The sequence below is a fragment of the Maniola jurtina genome, chromosome 2 (assembly GCF_905333055.1).
Source record: "Maniola jurtina chromosome 2, ilManJurt1.1, whole genome shotgun sequence".
Taxonomy (NCBI): Eukaryota; Metazoa; Arthropoda; class Insecta; order Lepidoptera; family Nymphalidae; genus Maniola; species Maniola jurtina.
Window position 1 is genome coordinate 6,685,301 of NC_060030.1, and position 23,322 is coordinate 6,708,622.

A 23,322-nucleotide genomic window follows, 5' to 3' on the forward strand; every position below is an offset into this window, starting at 1 on the left:
CGATTTTCTTGGATTATAGCTAAGAACACTTTCGATCAAGCCACCTTTCAAACAAAAAAAAAAAAACTATTATTATCTTATACCTTTATTTTATTATCATCTATACTATCATTATTTTGGGAGCTACGATTCCAGAGACAGATACACACGTCAAACTTATCTTCACCCTTCTTTTTGGGTCGGGGGTTAATGAACTTAAAAGAGTGTTTACATTAGTTTAATTGTCGTAAGCTACTAACATTTAGGTACGTGAGTAAAACTTACAGGTGTAATCACGCCCTTAGAGAAAATGCCTCAATACTTACTACTTAATATACTTTTCAAGCAAAATCTTTATCGCTAAGAGTCGTAAAGTCTATTCTCAAAGGAAACAAATATAATTTTGGAAAAATTCTTGTGCCTACACATTTTTAAATAAACTGTTTAAATTAAAAAATATATGGAACAAAAACACTCCGACCGAGGTCAACAGCCGCATTCTCTTTGGTTTACGCAATAATTAGAAAAAAGGGGAAAGAAGAGGCGCTCTTAACTCGTATCCCTTAATGACCGACCGCAGTCGTAACAAAATTAGCTTTGAGTTGAGAGTATTACCCTTAAATATTTTGCGTTCAGTAAAAAACTGGTTATGATCAGAAAGTTTGAATAATACAATAAATAGCTGGCCAGGTATATAGGTAGATCCGCACATAAATAGATGGATAGATAATATGGGGTTCGGGGGTCATGCCTGAAAACCACATCAAGCCGAGGCTGAACCCCGTTCAGCTAATATGATAAATACTATGCTAGCTTTAAAGTCAAAGTCAAAGTCAAAATCATTTATTCAAAGTAGGTACAATTATACTCCTTTTGATGGTTTAAACAGTAGGTACCTGGATCTCGAGGAACCAAACAGTTTTTTGGCTCGCTCTTTGTTTTTTTCCAGTGGACTATGGTGCTCTCTTAGACGAAGTAATCTACATAGTTACTAAAACGAATGTCTTAACTTTAATTCTGCAGCATCATTAGACTCAGTTACTCCAAGCGAACGAGATATATAGGGTACCTCGTAGCATTAACCCTAATTGTAATTAGATTTCGTTATAAGTAATTTGGGAGATTCTCCCCGTCGGAGTCTGCGATGGTATAATTAGATACGTCGGTAATTAGACGGTAGACTACAAGAGCACTCGGGACTCGTTTACTTATACTCGGTATAAGCCTTTATAAGTCTTAGCATAGAGCCTTATTTGCAGCTTCAAAATTTCAAAATCTTGAACGTTCATTTGTCAGTGAAAGTTTTTATTTAATTTCACCTGCCAACTTCCGTAATTGAAATCTTGGGTATATTCGTATCTGATGTCTAGTTATTCTAAGTTAGAATATGTGAATATATTATGTGAATTCAGTAAATTCATGTTGAAAATACAATAATATAAAGACGAGACAGAATAATTGATGGTCAAGCGGCTATTATTATCACATATCACAATATCACAATATTTTATAAACGAAAGGTGTATATTTGTTACTCTTTCACGCAAAAACTCTCGGACGGATTGGGCTGTTAAGAGTGGAGATAGGTTTTACAGGGATTAACAGATACTTAGGCTACTTTTTAAGCCGGAAAATTAGAGAGTTCCTATAGGATTTTTAAACAATTTATATCCACGCGAACGAAGTCACGGGCATCAGCTAGTATTAATGTAGCAATATGTTATTCGTAAGTGCCACACAACAAAAAAATCTAGAATATAAAAGATATTATGCATACCTACGTACGAGTACGTAGCTATATAAGGGGAGGGAAAAGCTATTTAGCGAATGAAGCAGAATGGAAAAGAAAACTCAATCAAGCGCACGAGTCGCTGTGATTTCTGGCCCTAACTACGAAGATATATTGCGGACCAGGGTCGTCATTAACAGGAGCCGCTGCCTCCCGGACGTTTTTGTGAATAACCTTTGCGCCACTTTTCATATGCGAGCCTAATTTACCGGCAAACATTTGTTAACTCGGCTTTCCCTTGATAAATATTAGTATAATTAATTATGAGTAGCGGGGTATAAACAAAAAAATAAACTGACTGACTGACACATCTATGATGATAATATACAACAGTGACAGAGGTTTTGCTGTTTTCTTCAGAGATGAGTAAAACATTTGACCCTTTTTCAGTGACAGATCTGTTTCTCTTACTCCCATTTTTTATTTAAATCCAAATTTCAATGGTGTGATTTCAGTGATTTACACTAGAATTCATAGTCAAGACCATTCAGACGACATGTATTATATCAAACTCAACGCAGAAGCCCCTATCTTGACTATGAATTTCACTGTTAGCAATGTTACGGCGGTATATGTCGGTCGATTGTGCCAGTTAAGCACAATTGTTGACTCAAGCCGATAACCAGATGAATGACCGAATTCGGAGGTCCGAATTTTGCTCCGCGCATTGGTAAGGTAAGTCCTCTGCAGTCTTTGTTAATATGTTCACCGCATTATTGTCTCAAGCAAATCCTCACCATCATAAATTAATGGAAATGACCACGACCCTCAGTTCACGACTCATAAGGATTACAATGCAAAGAGAGAGGAATAAACTTCAGTAATATTTGAAAAGCAATAATTTAATTTAATCCCTAAAAAAATGTTTAGTAAATGGAAAACAAAAATCACTTCATTTGCACGCTCGCAACGATTCAATCAAGGATGTTTTTATTTAATTTCCAGGGTTTACTCAGGCACAGGGCTGTTCAAGTTGCAAATCTTGATTGATCGCTCGTGCGGGACCCCCATCAATTTAGATCAAAAAGCCACATTTACAATTTAATGGACACGAAAGATTTTCTCTGAACCTTCTTTTCATGTATTTTGGGTAAGGTCTGACGAAATCACAAACACAATCTTTATGATAAATTATTACACTTTTATTTCATATTTAAATTTATTAACTTTTACATTTGTGTCAAATAAATGTTGTTCCTCTTACGTTAGTATATTTTTGAATGTCGTCGTTTTAAAACCACTCTTACAGGTAACCTCTCCACGTTTATTAGCCACTCCCCTTTTTATCTTATCGTTATCGGCCAATCCAAATTGTACAATGAATAAACTTAGTGACTAATATACAAATCATCAAGCTCGTTTCACAAATCATCTAAGTAATAAAGATGTTTTCATCTTATATATTGATTACAAATATTATCCTTTATTATGCTACAATTCATCAACTAAAAACTATAAGAATTTTATATACAGTACGTTTATCGATCAGATGTTGAACAACTTCAGCCAATCAATGACGCCTTCTAATATGATGTTATGATTTGAGTGGCGCCAACTATGTTTTATAGATAATTAATATGGGCCAAGCTTACAGCTCGGCCATCCTGTTTTAAGCGAGTCTCATCGCTTTTAAAAAAAAATTAAAACTTAAGTAACATGTAAACTTCACAACCAAAATGACAAAGACTTAGTTCAACAAAACAAAAAAAAAATTAAGATAGTAATTAATTAAATTAATATTCTTGCTAACTTAACTAGAAGGAATATACAGTTTTATTGATACATTGGTATTGATTATGATTGCAACTTAATTTTAGAGCACTCGCAGCACCCCTTTCCATCCGATATAATTAGAAAATAGCAGATAAACTCAATTCAATTCCAAACTATTTACCCTCGCAACTTTACCTGCCAGTCTACAGTAGCACTCAAATTTAGCCTTTAATCTAAAATTCATTTTTCTGTTCTCTTCCGCTAATATTAAAATAAAAAGATGCAGACACTCTAAATTTATAAATAATTTTTCAAAAATCATAAAGATATCAAAAATTGCGAGACCAGTAGCAACTAAAGGAGGCCTCAATTTAATCAAAGAAGGTAGGTATATGCATAAAGTCCGAAGCATCAATTATAACTCACAAGCCAATATTTTACAGGAACACTCAATAGAGATTTGGGGATGAGCATGTAAAACTAATTACTAAAAACTACTTTAAAGGGTTTCAAGTATCTCAAAATAAATTGTTAAAAGTTCTGTTCCAACTAGACTCTCCTTCCCACTAAAGAATTATATAAGAAAACTGATGAACTATATTATATAAGTCAATTATACAAATTCAAAATATGTCTATTTGTTAGGAAAATACTATTAAAGTCCGTACATACGCGCATCACTTTAAAGCTAAATCTCATAAATATGGTACACAAAACGAACATACCTATTATGCTACAATTACATAAAGCTAGGACTAATTATGGTATGTAAACTACCTAGCTCTACTACATAATGTACTTGCCGAAACTCATACTGGAGGAAAAAATCTTTTACAAAGTTTAAAGTTTAATCAAACAGTGTCAAACACCATAGATATCTTAGCTAGATGTAGGTATAGTTTGTTAACGAATATAACGTGTTTTGACTTTTTATATTATTGTATAGTCACCATACCTTTAAAGATTATGTTTTCTTCTATATTTATATTTAGAATCGGGAGCGATTCTTAATATGAATATGTGTAAGTGAACTTCTTGTCCTTTTGATAAAATAAACTCTCTAAACTTAAAGTTAATCGCCGCCAGTTCTCGATTTAAATCACAAAACATTTTCATACACTTTCAACGCAATAGTTTTACGCACATATTTTCTTCTTCCCTTCTTATTGGAAAATCGCGGATTCCGAGCCTTGGCGCGTCTCTCTTCTACCGGGATACATATGTGATTGTCCTTATTTCCCTCCAGATCCAAATTTTTAATGACCCTTATCCTAGGGTTCTTTCCCTCCAGATCCAAATTTTTAATGACCCTTATCCTAGGGTCTACCTCCTTCCTCCTATAGGACTTTTTGTCCATAGCCCGTAACCTCGGGGCTTTCCTTCCTTGGGACTTTGTGTCCCTGACCCATACCTAGTTTTGGGTCTTTCTTTTCCTCATTTATTCATTTCCAACATCCTTGGATCCTGCAAACATAAAACACTTTGAGTAGACCGTTCATTTAATTTTGTTTCATAAGCATCCATCATAATACAATCCGACCTAAGAGAAGTAATTTTACTTGGTAACCTAGAAAACCTATTATCATTATTATAATTTAGTTTTCTCCAGTTCCGTACCCCTCGAAGGGTGCCTACGAGACCCTATTTTCTAAACCTCTGCTCTCCGTCCGTCTGTCCGTCTGCACGTGCGTCACGGCCTGAACCGTGAACGGCGTATCGTGAACCGTGATAGTTAGAGAGTTGAAAGGAACGTGATTACGGATGTATGAAAATCCTATGCCTGGTTGCTTCCAATTCAAACTTTTTCTTTTAATGCAGATTACGCTTCCCATATTTCTTACAATTACCTATTGTTTTTTTTTTTTTTTTTTTTCCTAGCAAAATCCACATTCTGAAGTACTAATGGACAATGTTAAACAAACGCCAGGGTACAGTAGTTGCGTCACTTGTGCCTCTTAACCATATAATATCTACATGCAAAAAGAATCTTTGATTTATAATTTCACATGATACTTATATATTTTATTTTAGCCATAATATGCACCATATGGCGTACTTTGTCGTTTCGAGTAACATAAGCAGAACTACCAAATTCGACCCTGGGAACGACACAGTCGCGACTCGCCGCCGAATGATACCTATTAGTTTATCATTAATTCCTTTTCATAGAGAAAAGCGATATCAACATAATAGCAGGAAAAAAAATGAAATAAATATTCCGTTCGATACATCTCTATTCTCTACGACATCAAGATCTCTATCACAAGCTGATCGATCATAAAGATTAGAAGAAAGTAGGTACCTTATACATTATTTTATATGTTAACCGTAATGACCCGCATCTGTTCGATTTTCCTTTATTCGTTTCGTAAAAGATTCGTCCTCGTACGTCCATCATCATCATCATCGTCATCTACATCGTCATCATCATAAGGTCACTGTTGAACATAAACCTTCCCTAGTAAGCACCACACGTACTGTCCTCAGCCTTCCTCATTCAACCCCTGGTTCCTATTGATACAAACCACTAAACCCCCCCCCCATCAAATGTGTACCTATCTACATCCATCCATCATACCCAAATGCCGTGCTGGTTGATGTGATGAGCGACAAAGTGTTAACCTCTTCAATACCTCATGGAACTGTAGGAATAGCCATGGAAGACCTCCAAACCGAACGTTGATATTTTGTGTAAGTGGTCCCACGAGTCAAAAAAAAATATTCTTGTCCATAAAGGAACAAGCCACGATATAGATTCTTCTATCGGAACTTAAATATTCCAATCACTGCATGTATTCCAACTAATCAGTTTGCTACTGTATATTTGAAGTTGATAATAAATAAAAATGTTAGCTTAATTAAATTCCTATGATAATTCGATTTTTGGTGCATCAACCAGCTTCACCTATTATGTAAAATTAAATATATATATTTTTTTTAAATTACCGGCTGTACATTTTAAACTAACCTAATCAAAATATACTTTCTTACTAATAACTTAATCTTAAAAATTTTCCAGAGGATCCTTCCGCCTCAAATTAACTCAATGATAAAAATGAACAGGAAACTTTAAATGTTGTAAAATCCAGCCAATGCTTCGTACCTTGCCTTATTAATCCAATAGGTACTTCTTTGGATTTTGTCAAAACAAAATACTTTTACTTGTTGAGTGTATAATAAATAAATAATGTAATAAATCAATTAACTGTTAAAGCTAATAACTTTTACAGAAAGCGAACCTCATGATATCTCTTATGAGTTTTAAGCGTAAAATTACCACGCCGAAAACAAAACATGAGCTGACAGTATTCTTATTTGATATACATAATCCAGTAATACTATATCTATCTACATAATTCGTAAATATGTATGTATAGTTTGTAAGTTACTATTTCACTTTATGCTGTTTCAATGCTTTAAGTTATTATTTTTATCTTTGTCTCATTTTTTTAGTTTAGCCTCATTCTATTTTTAAACTTACTATTTCGCTATAATATTTACAAGTAACCTCATCGAAGACTACACGGTCTTCTGATAACCCAACAAGCATTTATCCAACAGCTATCGCTTTCACCCGAACGGAGGTTCCCTGAAATATACTGAGATAACAATACCTAGTTGACACATGGATGTACAAGAGCGGCAACAAGCTATGACCCCCTCTAGTCATAACTATATCTTTATGATTGTAACATTTCAAACAGTGAAAGTATGTATAAACGATTTCGTCCATAGGACATGCGCTCTAAAGAATGTTAATATAATTATCAGCAACTAAAAGCTTGAAGAAACTAATAGGTACAACTTGTCTTTGAAGTATGAAAATATGCACATTTATCAAGTATACCAGTTCATCAAACATTAAAGTACGCATTTATAAAATGATAACTCACTTATTAATCAAGATAACTACCTGTTTATCAAACCTACCCTACCAAATATAAATAACTACTCACCAAATGTAATACTTTATAACTTAAGTAAAAATATGAAACAAATGTGCATCAACCACATACATACACTCTTCAAATTCATCCATTTATCAAAATGTTATATAATATAACCATTCACCAAATCCATTATATACTTTGTTCATTAAATAGCTTAGTCAAACTTTACTCCACTTGCCACGATTGCAAATTTTCCAAAATAGTCAGCCGCAAACATTGCAGCTCATCTCACTTGATAATGCATCCCTCCCTCAGAAAAACAGGCATTAGGAATGTCTTTCCAAGACGCGCGAGAGACAGCCACCGTGGCTTTTCGCGAGATTTAATCCAAATTGAACTAATGCCTAAATAAATGTTTTAATTAGAGGGCGATTGCTTTTGCAACCTCTAACCGTCCAATCAAACACCGAAAGTATTCAATAATCCGAGACGTAAATAAAAAACCCGTCAGAACACCGTATTTATAAAAACAGAGACAAGAAAAAGATTCCTCCTCGCAATGAGATCGCGTGACATCCAACAAGTGAATTATCGACTTTATTACACAACTTATCCTCAACATGTTTTACATCATTTCCTACAATTGAAATCTTTCTATTTTAAATACCCTAACTACAACTTCATAATCCAACCAAAAATCACACTAGATTTATCCCTCGGTCCCACATCTTTAATGCTTTTTTTTTCTGTTTCGGTAACTAAAACAAAAAAAATATATATATACTCATGTTATAAAACGTTGTCAAAGCTTTCCTGAACGCGCTAAATAAGCAAAAACATAAAATCAGGCGAAATGCCAGACCAGCCGAAAAACCTTCAATGCTTAATCAGCCTAAAAAAAAAATTATGATCACTATTCATATTATCATGAGATACTACCGGCGCTCCTAAGCGAAATTTATAAGGCACCGCATTTCGATTTTATCAAACAGACTGATCAATTTCGAGAGCACAACAAACGTGGTTTCCTGAGAGTTTCGTTAACTAAATGCATATCGAAACTGAACTATCGCGAAGCGAGTCAAGCGAGCGTGAAAATTTTTTTAAATATATTTCTGGGATAATGTCATGCCACAAACGCGAGCGTAGTGCAAAGATATTTGCCTAAAATTTCTTTCGTACAACAAAGAAAATAGTATTTTGGTAGTAGGTACTTATAATCGCGCCCTGCCCTAAGGGCAGTACTGTAGGTATATTACCATTAAAAAAAAACTTACTCTAATTTTAATAGAACATTTGCCAGGAATTTAACCCGCCAAGCGATGTTAATCCAATAAAAACAAAATCATATTGCATTTAAATGCGGCAGTACACAGTTAATTGCGTGAATACAGGTAAACAAAAAAAAAACCCCGCTGCCCATATACTATACCTACCTGCTACTCGTAGTACTCAAATTATTGTGCCAGTATTAAAAGTAAATTAGCTGTTATCTAGCGTGGTAGACTACGGCCTAAACCCTTCTCATTCTGTGAGGAGACACTTGTTGCTCAGTAGTGGGCCGGCCATGGGTTGTTCATGGTGAGCTGTTATCAGCAAAGTTATGTTTGAAACTCAAACATTACGCGTTTCAAGTGGTAAAAATAGATAAATGAAAACATTTCTCCTCACTTTTGTAAAAAAAAAAAAAACACTTATTTATGCACCCCGTATTTTAAAACTATCTGACTACCTACCTACCATAATTTTAAATTTAGTTAAAGAATAACCAGATAAGATAAACCTACTTTTACACCCATTTTAGGATTTATATTTCTCAAAATGCTCAATTTATTAACCCTGGTCACTATTACTTTATTACAACGGATCACCTTCATTTTTATCAATTAACATTTTATATCCCCAATCACTTAGTAACCATTACAAGTAGAGACGGATTATTTCACTGGCAGGCGTAAAACGAAAAGCTATTTCATGTAACTTTTTCTACCTTATCCCAAAGCGGTTTACAAAAAATAATAATTTCACAAAACAACATTCAAGATGCCCAATGAGTGCTGTGTGATAATATCGCGTCACTGTGTGCTAGAAAAAGGAAAACATCTATCTATACAATGAGTGCAGCAAACGATTGAACCTAAATCCAGAACCTACCTTCCGTAAAACAAAACCACTATGTGAAAATAAATCCCTATCGTAACTGTTAACCAAACTAATTCGGCACACGATTACAAGTGTGAAGATTGAAATACCACGTTCCGTGAGATATTCACCTGTGAAATCATTTAATGAGAAATAAAACCCCGGCAGGACATAGTAGATACATCCTGAAAACTATTTAAAAGTAACAATAACGCCCATCATTAAGTAAACCACACTTTTTATATTGTTTAACACTATGTTCACTATCTATTCCATTGTACCCACGATACAGGATAACCTAGTGCGGGTACCACCACACAGACACAGGAAAATTGTACAAGACTGTATTTTGTAAATAAACATTTTTCATTTTTCATTGTAAAATAAGCCTTCTAAATACCTCAATGTTATTTAAACCACAATTTGAAGGTCGATCGCATTTGTATAACCAATATACAAGATGAATTATAAACATGTGGGTAATTCTAGGTATCATAACGTTATATAATTTCCATTCCAACTCGGAGCAAAGCTTTCTAACAAAATGATAACTAAATGTAGAACAAACAAAACGAAAACCCACACAAATAAAAAAAAAATTACCATTAATAGGTATCAATAAAAATAAAATCATGGAAAGATCCTACCCGTTTATCCAGAAATCCTTTGATGCCATGACTAGGTACTTTGATATATTGAGGCCCAAATATTGGCCTTGTGCTCCAAAATGTCTGTGGTCTACTAGACCTCCACTTCTTTCTCGTTCCTCTGTATATTTCCACTTGTTTCTCTGAGTCGTGAGCGTGACAAGAAAATATTATATTTTCTTGATGTCCCTCTTCTGACCTTTTGGGTAAGGTCTGACGAAATCACAAACACAATCTTTATGATAAATTATTACACTTTTATTTCATATTTAAATTTATTAACTTTTACATTTGTGTCAAATAAATGTTGTTCCTCTTACGTTAGTATATTTTTGAATGTCGTCGTTTTAAAACCACTCTTACAGGTAACCTCTCCACGTTTATTAGCCACTCCCCTTTTTATCTTATCGTTATCGGCCAATCCAAATTGTACAATGAATAAACTTAGTGACTAATATACAAATCATCAAGCTCGTTTCACAAATCATCTAAGTAATAAAGATGTTTTCATCTTATATATTGATTACAAATATTATCCTTTATTATGCTACAATTCATCAACTAAAAACTATAAGAATTTTATATACAGTACGTTTATCGATCAGATGTTGAACAACTTCAGCCAATCAATGACGCCTTCTAATATGATGTTATGATTTGAGTGGCGCCAACTATGTTTTATAGATAATTAATATGGGCCAAGCTTACATGTAGGTATGATTGAAAAATTTCTATTAAGAAAACACCTAATAAAAAATTATTATCATCAACTCTATCGTCAGTCCACTTGTAGGGACGAAATAAACTTTGATAAAATGAATCTAACCCTTTTTTACAAGATTTTTATTTTTTCTTAATAAGGGCTTTGTGCTTCAAAAATAATAATGTGGCAAGTGGCCCGTTTGCGCAGGCCGTTACGGCATTTGATCAGTCAGTGTCAGTCAGTCAGTGTCCTTTTATAATACTTATGTATGAAAATTTTATTTCAAGTTTTTTTAATATAAGAAAAATGTTTGAATATAACAATCTGAAACCGCAGTGGGAGGACAATTTAAAAGACTGCAATATTAAAGAATAGTTTGGCTGTTGCAAGAAAAAACTTTAACATTTTACCAGTGCACTCAATCTGCGTCTTTTAAACTTGAAACTTTTCCATTTAAACTTTCAGAGAACTTTTTGATACCACATAAAAGATTGTGTTAGTTTTTTTTTGTATCTACAGACTATTAACACGAATGACCTGGCTCTATTATCGTGCCTAAAAAAGATTAAGAATCAAGATATCTGATAAAAATTGATTATAACGACTGAAACAAATATATTTAATCCCACCTGTAATTAGTCGATAGTTTAGGTAAAAATTGTACCTACGGTTTTTTGTCAATAATTACCACTTGTCGAGAGTTCTCAATAAGTGTTTTTAATTAGTTTAATTAAATTCTAAGTCTTCTCTCGATAAGTTATTTAATTTACCGATAGATTGATTACTATTATTAATATTTTCAGCTTACTGTTGACTTACAACATGAAAAAAGGAATCTTTGGAATCAAAGAGTTATTGTTACATTATATTCGAATAAAGATCTAATCAGAAACCTTTAGATTACCTAGAAGACTCCTTCTTTCCTACTAAAGTAACCTACTAAATACTACTTTGAAACAGACGAAAAGTTCTTGCATGCAAAACTGTACCTACACAAATTAAGGCGAATAAAAAAATACAATGCTATTTACTTACGCACTTCCAACTAGTCGCCCAACGAACGTTTTTTTGTATCTAGGAGACTTTCCGTAGTCTAAACAATATAGACACTGATATGTAGAATTTGTAAAAGTACGATGCATACGGCCCTTAAGTATTGTTTGATGTGCGATCAGTTTAAGCTTACATAATAGAAATCTATTGATAACAATCTAAAGTGATTGAGCTATCAAAGTTTAACTTTCTAAGCATTCTTGAGTTTAGAAAGTTGAGAACTTATCCGTTTATTTTATTCTTGCTTTTGCCATTGTGTATAATTGTTGAGTGACTTTCAACGTTTAAAGTAGTAAGCTTAGTCAAAGTCTAGCGCACTCTTAATTATAATGATCACCTTATTTTGGCAACGGGTTTTTATTTTCCTTCGTAGCACTAAACGAGCTTACTAGATATTCATTCACGTTTCTTCAAATCAAGTTTGTTAACATTTTTCTAAATCTGAGAAAAGCGATATATGATATTTTAGGAAAACAGTTCGGTGTAGGTATGTGGTAAGTTGTTCGAAGGTATGTTTCAGGTAGTAATTTTACGATATTGAAAAGATTTTACACAAATTGATTATTCTTAGCCTAGTAAAATTTGATCCTCATTTATTAAATTAACAAAATAAATAAGTAGCAAAGTAAAATGTTTGCTCTATATTATCCTCTCCAATGTTCAATCTTTTGAAAGTTACAAATACAGGAAAGATGCTTGCAACGCGCAACTTTCTTTGAACCAACCATCCATGAAATGAAATCTCAGGTAATTGGATTCTCAAGAGTTAAGAATCTTTATAATCAGCACCCTACCAGAATGTTTTGTGAAAATCTTATTCACTATCAGAAAATACCAGTTGCTCCACCTTTGAATAGTTAATCTGCTGAAGTTTTGATGTTAAAAAGGAAAATTAAGTCATAAGAAAGCTTTCCCAAATTATTCTACAAAACAGGTACCTACCTATGAAATACCTAAGTTCATAAGTATCTTTTAACTTTGCTGTACTTCACGTAATTTTAAGGCGAAAAGTAGAACAAGTCGACATACTTTTAGAAAAGTTTTATAAATCTTACTTAGAAAAATAAACAATTTTAAAAAGAAATTTAATAAGATCTAATTTGGACGCGTCGTATTATATTAATAAAGTTTTAAAATACTTTTGTCTGAACAATTTAAAAGCATAGTATTAGATTACAAGAACTCAGAAATTAAATTCCTTTATATAAAAGTTCCTTTATAGTTAAGAGGGTTTTAATGAAAGATATCTTAAACCGACCATATTTTTTTTAGGTAAAAGTAAAGATTTTAGGCTGATTTCATGCTGAAAATTAACTTAATATTAACGGATTATTAAATATTCAACTATTGTCGTGTTAACTTTGAAGTTTGGGCATACCGTCAAATTCAAGCTTCTAAGCGATTCGCTCTGATGAATTTCAAAGAGGTAGCGGATGTCTTCTCAAAGACCTTGCCGTCAAAGACTAGGTATATATTAATGTTAATATTATTTTGAAGGCGCTTGTTTTGTGACATCTCTAAAGCAGAGGTGCCTTTTATTAACCCCCGACCCAAAAAGAGGGGTGTTATAAGTTTGACGTGTGTATCTGTGTATCTGTCTTTGGCATCGTAGCTCCTAAACTAATGAACCGATTTTAATTTAGTTTTTTTGTTTGAAAGGTAGCTTGATCGAGAGTGTTCTTAGCTATAATTTAAGAAAATCAGTTCAGCCGTTTGAAAGTTATAAGCTCTTTTTTAGTTACTATAACCTTCACTTGTCGGGGGTGTTATAAATTTTTAATTTACACTTCTTCGACCCACAATCAAAAGGTTTCAAGATTCATTACTGACTGGACTAAATTGTGAAGCCATGTTTTTAATAAGATGATGGAAGGCTTCGGCTTTGGCGCGTAGGATTTGAATTTACACACAAATCTAGTCTAGTCAAATAATATCAATGAAACTATTCTTGGGCATAATTTTTTATGCCCTAGAATAGTTGAGGTACCCTCAGTCATTGAGGTACCTACTGTTTGACTTGCCTTTTAAATACGTCCCTTTGTAAACTGCTTTTAGTCCTTTTGATATTAATATTTTTCATCTTTCAAAACATAAGAAGAGGTAAGGTTACTAAAAGGTCGTGATTAATTAATATTCCTGTACGCAGAAGGATCAGACCTTCATAATCTCACCCTTCAGGTTTATCCTCGGTCGTCCAGAGTCTGATTGACGTTTCAGTAGACGATTATTCTACGTCCAAACTCGCCCGTTCTGCCGTAACCCGTAATTATGTTAAGTCAATTAAGAGCCGGATTAATTCACTCAAGTAAGCTGAGGCTTAAGTACTTCCACTTAGGTGAGCGAAATGTTTGATATGTGACTTTTTAACGCTGAATTAAAATCCAAAAAGATTTGCATTCGATGGCAGATTTTTAACACCGCATTTTGACATTATTGAGTCACTCAGCGGGCGATGGAGAGAGTTATGCTTGGATTCTCTACATGATCTAATCAGAAATGAGGAGATTGGTAGGAGAGCCAGATTAACCGATATTGCTCAATGGTTCGCGAAGCTGAAATGGCAATGGACAGGGTAAGTAAGTTAGGGGACCCAAAGTGCTAGAATGACAAACTCGCACCAGAAAAACAGAGCGTTTTTGGCAGTAAAGATAGCTTTTGTATTACACATAGGCTACTTCTATCTACTTTTATTCCCGCGGACTTTTAAAAATATATATCTACGCAGAAGTCTCGGGCATCAGCTTGTATATTATAAATTAATATTTAAAATGAATATGCCGGGGGTGTTAACTGTAAACATATTATAATATTATGTGGATGGTAAAAATTCCAACGCACTGATCAAACCGTCTATTATTCAAATGAATGTTCAAACTGATCAAAGTTGTGTATCGTTAGAGGAAAACAAGCGCAGTGTACCGATAGAAGATCATAGTACCTTAAAACTTTGTTGTGCAATTGGAGCGCTCTGCCCGCTATTACCGGATCACTGGGGCTGGCTATTAAGCTACCAGACTTGGAAACTAGTTACCTCTAATCCTATATTGTTGAACGTAAGCTAAATATGCATACAGCTAACGACGGACACGGAGCAACGAATATCTTGCAATATTTTAACGTTTAAACTATCGTGATTAATTTCCATTTTAAGTATAGCTACTATACTCACGTATTTAGCCGATGTAAGTCCGACTTGTTTCGAACACATCCGGGGTCCTTATCTTGCAATATATTTGTTACTAGAGGATGCCCGATGCCCGCGACTTCGTCCGCGTGGATCTAGATTTTTATAGATCCCGTGGGGACTGTTTGATTTTCCGGGATAAAAAGTTGCCTATTTTGATTACAAGGACGCAAGCTACTTCGGTACCAAATTACATACAAATCGGTTAAGTGGATGAGTCTTTAGGAATCCCGCGGAAACTCTTTGATTTTCCGGGATAAAAAGTAGCCTATGTCCGTCCCCGGGATATAAGCTAACCCTGTACCATATTTCGTCAGAATTGGTTACACTGTTGGGCCGTGAAAAGATAGCAGACAGATAGACAGACAGACAGACACACTTTCGCATTTATAATATTAGTATAGATAAAGTTAGCTCAATAGGTAAGAAGGAATTAAAAATTCTAGCCTGCAGCACGAGCAAAATTAGTTCTACCCATCTCTCTCTGAGCTTTTGCAACGCTTTTAAAAAGTCGTGAAAAAGTGTTGTTGCACTGATTATACTAGGGCTGCTGTACAAGGCCCAACAGTAACGACACATCACGTTTTTTTGCAGGATACCAGTCTTACCGATTACGAAGTGGCATATAATCTGAGTATAGATCCGTTTACACGTGATTGCAGTACACACAACGTGTGAACCGTTTTAAATTCAGTGTTATGCTACGTATGCAGTAAGATTTATCCCACAGAAGATACGGTGCATACTGTTTAGACAATTCTTGTACTGACTGAAAGCGTACTTGTATTATGGTTTGTTATACAAGGATCTGTGTGTAGTGCGTCATAGTTGCGACGATAAGTACGCACGGCGGCAGCTGTGTGCAGTGTGCACTCCTTCGCACGCTCCTCTGTGTGAATTCCTTCGAACAATTCCTTGAGAAAAACAACTTTGAACGTATTGAACACGTGTCAAGTGGGCATGCTATGTCTCTGTTCTGAAAGATTTAAGTTCTACTGAATGGTCCCATAGCTAGTAGCGTTGTGATTAAGCTTCTTGTATAAATGCTATAAACTTTAACTTTAATAAATAATTAGCTGGGTGTTAATAATTAATTATGTAGGTATGTTAGCTGGATATGTGTGATTTTTTCAACCTCATTATTAGTTATCACCTACGCAATTTTTACCTAAATCTGGTACAATGCAATGGTTGTTTTAAAATCTACGAAACTCTCGATATTCATAATTACTAGTTAAGTTTTTAACGTTCCTTTAAAGCCTTGGCAAATAACTTTTGCCTCATGGGAAATAATAATAAAGTTTGTTACAGTACCAGTTGGTTAGTGGTTTATATATGTATGTATAGTACAGCTCAAACCGCTAGGTAGCTTGCATGTAAGTTTTCTTTATAACTCAGAACCCTATGAATAAATAATTTTCATAAATTCCATCCAAGCGAAGCCGGTGCAGAACAGCTATAGTACGAGACAGTATTAAAGTTGGATATGAAATTGAGTGTAATAATTTTTGATGACTAGAGTCTGACACTGTCTTATTGCATAATATGAAGAGTAGGTAACGTAAGCGCTGACAACAGGAATTTTAATAAGCAGTGATATTCAGTTTGCTTTGATGTTTGCTGAAAACAAAGTTATTTGAAGTCTATTCGAGATGCGCATTATGTTTGTACTCATAGAGCAAGGAACTAAAGGCGAGTGCTCACTTTCGAGGCGTGGGTGATATTTCAGTATTTAGGCGATGTCTTTACAGCCGCCCAGCACTGGCTGTACGAGGCAAACATACCTACGCTAAGGTGTAATGCGTACCGGTATATTAACAATCGAAACCGAATTTTATATACTTTTCCATTAGTAGTGGCACGCTGCAAGACCATATTGCATCCAAGAGCAGCGCTTTCTATACCATTTTTTTTTCAATATACCAATTTGGGCATTATGTTGAAGTACATAAAGCTGAGTTTACATAATTATCAAAGACTCGATTCCACTCCACGTCGTCTGGTCCCACCAGCCCTATGTGGCCTGGCCAGTACATATTTGTTGAATGCATTGGCCAACTGCGTTGAGCAAGCCGCTTCCGCAGTCCAAGCGTCCCTTGATTCGTAGCAAAGCTACGCATCGCTGTATGCTGCTCGCGCAAGTTTGGCGAAACACATTGTCTACAGTCTACACTATGATTTTTTACAGATACAGATTGGTAAGAGTTTTGCCTTATGTTTGTACTGCTATGCAGTTTGGCGAGATACAAACTGTAACAATAAGGATATTTGTATTTGTACTTGTAACAATCCTTATTTGTGCATATACTTAGTAAATAAATTAGAAAAAATATCGAAGAGTTGTGAGAATAAATACGAGTGCCCTTTGATTCGCGGTACAAGCTTACCAATCTACGAATTGGTAAGCTTGCGTCAGGTTTGGTGAACCACGTATAACTCGGCCGCGCTAAGTTTGCACCTCGCTGGAATGCGACACCTCTCCCACTTCCCCGCTCACCTCCCTGCGGTCGTCTTTCGCGTCAGTATGGTTTGCATATCATCATACCTATACGTCAATGTGAGGTAATCGACGCGAGGTGCAAGCTTAGCTTGACCGCGTTGTATACTACGATTTTTGACGGTTACAGTTACAGATCGCTAGTGAGTAATCGCCTTTATGATTGTACTCGAAGAGTTGCAAGAATACGACGCGGTACTCCAGTAAGAGGCAAGTTTTAATAATGTAGGGCGGTTGGCTGCTGTTTCCTTCCATTCATCTCTCCCCTTTCCGGTTGGCGCAATTAAAACGACGCCGTGTTCCGGCACTTATAAAACTTCGAAAGTATAGAGACTGTTTTTAATGAAACAGTTTTTATGTGATATACGATAATTGATTTTGTATGAAATGCATTTTTTACCCGACTACGGCAAATCCAAAAGAAAGGGTTATGATTTTATAGCAGTCTATGTATGTATGTAGGTTTGTATTTATGTGTGTTCCACCGTAGCGCCTAAATCACTGGGACGATTTTGATGAATGAGGTGTCTATCAATTCGTTATTATGGTCCGTATGATATAGACTACATTTGATACGAAAAAAATTGACCTGACGGATGTTACATCCAAAAAAGTGGGAGTGTACAAAAAATTTTTTGCTATTGCATCGAGTGGGTTATCAAATGAAAGAGGAAAAAATTTACCGAGTGACAGAAAAACAATAAATTATAATATTATCTAACTCTATCTATCGGCAGTTCGCGGGTAGTAGTCGGGGTTTAGTGCTGTTTTACTTTATCTTGTTCTAGTGCAGATTGTGTGTACTAATTTTATTATTGTATTCTGGCACTAACAATTTTTATGTCCCTAGCTTTAGTAGCGTAAACCCTAATATTATGTAATGATGATCGTAGACGCAGTTCTCTATAGAAACTGAAAATGCAGGCGATTTCAACAGGAAGATTTGGCGAAATAAGGCGCTTCGTAGAAAATTTTGATGACGTCAACACTATTGTTCTATAAACTGAAAATGCACGCGTTTCAGCAGAAATATTTCATAGTGTGACGTGAATTGAAGGAAATGTTCGTGACGTCAACATAGGACGGGACCTCTCCTCATGTATTTTAAGTATACCTACCTACTTCTTTTAAAACACCCGCCTTATGGAATGCGATCTGCGTCAGTTCATTTTAAGGAATTAAGTATCAATATTTGCTTTTACGGTGAAGGAAAACCTCGCGAGGAAATCTGCATGCCCCTATAATGTTCTCAAAGGTGTGTGAGGTCTGCTAATCCATCTTTGGCGAACGTGGTAGACTACGGCCTGAACCTTTCTCATTCTGAGGGGGCACTTGCGTAGTGACTAGTGAGTCATTAGTAGATAGATTTATTCGTATTATTATTATTTATTATTTATTCGTATTATTATTTATTCGTAGCTCTATATCAGTAAACAGTATGCAACCGTACGTAGTGTAAAATATAGTGGCGATAACTCTGGAATATACAAGCAAGGTTGTACGTTCAGTTAAAGACAAAGGAACACGATACAAAGCTATTTGGGGCGAGTCAGTCGAATCTCTTGGGCGGTGCGGTTTGCATTCTCAATACTATGTTTGCGTAGCGACTCGCTTGTTGCTGTGGGGACAGATAGTGAATACTTAATCAGAGTCCTTTAGCCTCTAGAACTTCTACTCTCTCCATTAAAAAAACTTGAACAAAATAAATGTCATAGTCATATTTGCTTAAATGACATATAAAATAAATAAAAGATATTATATTGATATGGACGGAAACAGCTGAGTTTTCAGTTGCCCACAATATTGTGTATACTGTAGTGTATTGTTACATAATTATTGTAACTATTTATGATTTGAAAAGAGAATTGCTAAGTTTCATGCCAGCTCTTCTCAGTAGAATTTTCATTCTGAACCGGTGTTGGAGTAACAGACTTAACATAAAAGCCGCTGTAGTTGATCTATATGAAATAAATAAATTTTGATTTGGTTTGTACTCCAAAAGCTTTCACTTTGTTAAAAATTTGCTTAAAGCTTGTACTTAATCCCGAAACGCCTGTTCCTAATTTCTTTTCCGATTTTGAAAGCGTCATCATTCATTTGTAACAACATTCAGAACAAGAATACTACGGGCTTTGACAAAAACTTTTGGCAATTTCCGTACTCAAAGTGGCGCTTTTTTGTGACTCCTACTTTGTCGTTAAATCTTGGGGAGGGAAAATCTTTGTACGCCGAGGCGTTAGAGTGGTACGAGCAACGATATTATATTCATGTAAATTAGGTAGGTATGAGTAAGACAAGTTAAATGACTGTTTAAAATGACTGAAAAATAGTGGGTTTAAGCTCCATTATCATTATCATTTCAACCCGTCGCTGGTCCTGTGCTGAGTATGGTTTACTTTTCAGAATGAGAAGTGTTTAGATCAAAGTCCACCACGTATAGTGTAGACTCGACTTGGCCGGTGGCACTACCGTGCCACCAGATTGGCAGACTTCACACGCCTTTGAGAATTTTATGAAGAACACTCAAGGCATGCAGGTGTCTTCACCGTTAAATCATGTGATATTTAATAGATTCAAAAAGCATAGAACTCCGAAAAGTTAAAACTGCGTGCCCGGACCTCACGAAGAAAAAGTCTTATTACTTCAACACAATTTCATACTTAATAGCATTAAAATACTAATAATTAAACGTACCTATGAATCTTTAAATTAAGTATATAAATAATACTATCGTTATCAACATTTTTCTATTTGTTTGTTGCTTATAACTTTTTAACTTCTTTGTTAATTTCAGTGCGACTTGCATATTTATTAAGAACATTTTGTGAAGAAGATTCATCTATTTTTTTTATACAACACTTTCACATATCACCGTGCACTTTCACAAACCAGGCCAAGGTTAGTTATAATATAAATTCAAAGTAAGTACCTGTGTACTTACCTATAATAAATAGGTGCATTCGAAAAACTATAACTTTATATTTTTATCATGAAATAACTTTCCTAGAAATTCATACACGCTTTTCAAAATAAATGCGGCGCTCGCAAGATAAAAGCATTATTATAATGCTCTAAAAGATGAAATTTTTCATTTAGTGGCTACACGAAGCGGCGGATCGTGATACCGTCAGTTCGTTTACGTGCCGCGTAACAAATACGTTCAGTTTATTATACTTTACCTATGCTACGGTTTACATGTACGAGGTAGGATTATTTTGTTCTACATACAAAAATTGCGTTACATTTTTAAAACGTACGCGTACTCAATATTATTAACTTTTAGTGATCCGTACTTAGGAACTATTTTAAAACTGACAGTCTGTCTGTTTGTCTGCTAGATTTTATGGCGCATCCGTTTAACCGAGACGAAAGGTATAGAATAGCTTGCATCCCGTGGAAGAACATACTACTTCTGATCCCAAAAATCAAAGAATTCCCACGGGATTTTTAAAAACCCAAACCCGCGCGAACGAAGTTACGGGCATTATATAGGGTAGTTTTTTTTAAATATATCATTTAGAGTACCTATCTTACTTACCTTACTTACCATGGTATGTGGAAGTCTCTATACGTGACCTATGTTCAGCAGTGGACATCTATCGATTGATAATAATGATGATGATAGCGATGTACGGTCGGCCTCAAAATTCAAGTAGCAATTTCGCGAAACTATTGCATCAAAAACCTGTTGCACTTCTGACCTTTTTCTATATACACTACACTACACACACCTAACATATCATGTGCATAACTGTGCCACGCGAATGTGATCATTAAGGTGCAACACGACTTACGGCCTTTGACTGTACCTTAGTGACTACTAAGCTACTTACCGTAAAGTAATTAATTTGTAAGTAACAGAGTTGTTAGCAATTCTTACTTAATAATATCGTTCCTTACACCTAATAATAGCACAGATGCGAATTATGCTCCGATGAAAAAAATTACAATCCATCATCCCTTGAAATAACTTATTACTTTGGATAAACTTTACCATTGTATTTTTCATGGAATTTAATTTTAAGAACCCTCCCGAAAGAGGCGAACAAAAGAAAGTTACGTCGTCATCCCTTCCGTATAGCTTATGACTTAATAACGTTTGTAATATATTGGGCTTATTATGAAATCAGGCGATATATAGTTCTGAAGTAAAACTCCAGCTGTAGCATTCTATTTTACTTTTTATTTTTATTTTTTCTTCTATTTTACTTTATTGCACAACCAATAACTCATACAAAAGGTAGACAGTCAACTTCAGGAATCGGCTAGTCCACCTTAGGAAGGTATGAGAGGTGCGTAATTGATGCGTTCAAAAGCAATGACTGATAAAATATAAAATTTAAAAATGAATAACTACTTAAATAATATAATATAATTTATTTATTATTATCATGATTATGGTTCCAAATTTTCTTTAGATTTTCCATGTAAACGACACTTAATAAGACGAGGCCATTATAATAATTGATGCACCGAGTTCCATTGTTACACAGTGTAACTTTTTTTGATTTGAAAAAAGCAACAGCTGAGTTTTTTGTTGGCTCTCTTCAGTAGAATCTGCATTTCGACCCAGTGGTAAAACATTGGTGACACTGGCTGTTATTCTAAGTAAAATCAATTTTGATTTTAAATTTTATTTTCCAAAATTTGTCTTTTAACAGAATCCTAAAATTCTTGTTACTTTTACATTTTCAACACTTTTACGTTTCCGCTGGCAATGAGAGCGAAGCTGCGAAGTCCGGCAGTGCCATTAACTACCGTATTATCTCCCAGCCAGAGCGAATACCTAGAAATGTTATCTTAATAACATTAAATTTTAGCGTAAAACCACTCGGGCTTACAACTTGGTAAATATTTCCTTATGTTGGATAGTCAGGATTTTATAATCCAGATGATAACTGGCTTCCATGAATGAACGTATAATAATATGAGTACCTACTTAGAATTTCCATCTAAATTAGATAAGTTTCAGTCTATTATGATAGGTTAACATTATACCTACTTCGTAGTTCGTGAGCTTTCAAGAATATGGAAGAGATCCCTTCTCGGAATATTCTTCATATCAATCGAAAATACATCTTATGATCTTAGCTAGTACTTTATTTTGCTCCACCGCAACAGGATTAGATCATTGAAGATTCTTCACAATGTTTGGTGAAAGCACAGGCTGTTTGCGGGCTTCTTCTGAAACCAAGACGCGCTTGGAATCCTCGTAGCTATAGTTCCTAAACTATCACCATTACCTACGCCGCTTACTCGTTAACTTTCTAGGTGCTTTGTAGGTTTACAAACAAATATCGGTGTCTGCAGTAGCTTTCAGATTTCTTTTATGTGCGGGAAAGATCACAGATATACAAATCTTTTGGACGGGAAAAAGAAAAAAATATCTATTACATTTTTGCAGAACTATGTACCTAATCTGGCTTGTACTTGAAAAAATTTAATTAATTTAAAGGGTCTGATTTCATCATAGAATTATTAGGTACCTACTAGTAACTTGGTACTAAGTACCTATTTCATTCTTCCATGGATTTAATTTATGTATTATGTCAAACTATCATTAGTAGACAATAATTACCTGTAGGTATGTAATTAAAGTTTGCGGGAGAGAGTATCGGCTGTGATTGCCGGGAACTACTTAATTACGAGTCCGAGGTGATCCCGAGGGAAGCTATCGTAGACCTCAGCTTGCGAGTGTTTTCGAAGATTTACTGCTCTTGACCCC